This window comes from Pseudophryne corroboree, chromosome 5 (genome assembly GCF_028390025.1).
Source record: "Pseudophryne corroboree isolate aPseCor3 chromosome 5, aPseCor3.hap2, whole genome shotgun sequence".
In the NCBI taxonomy this organism is placed as follows: domain Eukaryota; kingdom Metazoa; phylum Chordata; class Amphibia; order Anura; family Myobatrachidae; genus Pseudophryne; species Pseudophryne corroboree.
Genome location: NC_086448.1, coordinates 459685141 through 459686987, shown reverse-complemented (window position 1 = coordinate 459686987; position 1847 = coordinate 459685141). Strand labels below are relative to the sequence as shown.

Sequence of the window (1847 nt, the reverse complement as noted above, 5' to 3'; positions counted from 1 at the left end):
CATACAGGCACAGCCCGACAGCTGTTTCGATCAACACTGGTCTTCCTCAGGGGCTACAAGAGCTGAGTAATACACAGGGCTATATCCATAAAAAAAGGCGCCAAAACCAAAGGAAATAGTCAACCAATGACGGAAGAGGGGGGCGGGGCGAGTCCCGTATGCGGCTCCCCCACCTCTCCTGGTCCGTCGCGTTGTAACCAACGTACACAAAAACCAAAACACAAAATAAACAAAAGACGGAAGGGGCCGCTGTAAATCATCATCTAAGAGATATCAAACACCATGTAAGGGTAATACCATGTCCTGAGCCCAAAGAGCATATTAGCAGTATGGCAAGTTTCCAATCATATTGTCCAATCACAAGTTAGATCCATAACATCCGCTATAATTTGCACAAACTCAGCAATAGATCATGGACGGTGGCTCAAGTGGTACAACATTGTGTACAAACCCAGCAACATGGGCTCAATAGAGAAAAATCAGCGGACCCCATGTAGACCCCTCGCGTGGTGCAATAGGTGCAAAGCTGAAGAGGAAAAGACATGGGGCCATGATAGAGCAGGATGGGGCGTCCAATGTGCAAACAGGTGTTAGGCAAAGGATGGACTGGCATGCAGGGCAGGCTGGTAAAATCCAGATACGCCCAGGTGTCGCACGGACCGTGTGTGACTAAAATCAGAGTGGTAGGATGAGGCGAAAAAAGAGAATAAAGGGGAGGGAAACAAAGAAGCCTGCGACATAAACAGGAAGAAAGTCTAAAGACTGGCCACTGGGTGGTCATTAACCGCGTACGACTAAGTGATGAAATTACAGCACCCAGTGTTCCCAGGCCGTCTCCAAGCCTGGTACTGTCTGGGCCCAACAATGCTTAGTTTCCAAGATCGGATGGAATTGGACGTCGTCCAGTGTGGTATGGCTGTAGAAATCACTGAAATGTCAAACCGGTCCTGTTGGTGATCAGGCCATGCTACTGGTAGAGACAACAGAGTAGCGTGAGGAGAGTACAGAAAGCGCAGACTGACTACCACAATCCCCAGAAAATTGAAAGAAGCAAAGTCACCTCAAACCAAACCAACATGAAAGGTGTAAACTGATGGGCACACGGCGGTGTCACAATGCTTGAATAACTAAAACACATAAATCAAAATACTGGACACACGGCGGTGTCTAAAGAAATGAAACCAAAAACACACAATGGATCGCTTCACAAAAAGCAACCCAAACGAAAATCTTCATTAAGGCCGTTGGGAGTCAAAGTATGCAGTCTATGTATCCACTGAAGTTCTCTTTGAAGTAGCAGTCTGTCACGATCACCTCCTCGCTGTAGCGGTGGGATCTGGTCATTGATGCAACATTTAAGTTGATTGACAGTGTGCCTGGCCTCTTTGAAGTGTCTGGCTACGGGCAAATTGGTAAAGTCTCCAGTGGCATCTGTAGTCATAAGGCATTTTTTGATGGAGGACCGGTGCTGGCTGAGTCTTTCCTTAAGCATTCTGCTGGTCTTGCCAACGTACAGACGATTACAGGGACATCTGAGTACATAGACAATAAAACGGCTGTTGCAGTCCAGACTGTGCTAAATCGAGTATTCCTTATTATCAAATGGATTGATAAAGCGATTGCCCAGTAGTAAAAATGAACAATTGGAACATCCCATGCATCTATAGACCCCGGGTTTCCTCGTCAGCCAATTGGATGTTTTATTAGTCTTTTTCTGAGAAGTCTGTTTTGACTAAAAGGTCCTTCAAGACTTCCGGTTCCAGGTGCATGGAGTGAGCTGCTCCGTCTCACAGCTCCGCTCCGTGCCCGGCTACTTTGCCGCTTTTACAAGGCTTTACCGCCTCTAA

The 1847-nt window shown here is 46.9% G+C and overlaps 1 pseudogene; it reads right to left on the bottom strand.

Annotated features, from left to right (window-relative positions):
- Positions 1–804: 804 nt before the first annotated feature.
- On the bottom strand, positions 805–924 carry LOC134930238 (5S ribosomal RNA; annotated as a pseudogene).
- Between the last annotated feature and the right edge of the window lie 923 nt (positions 925–1847).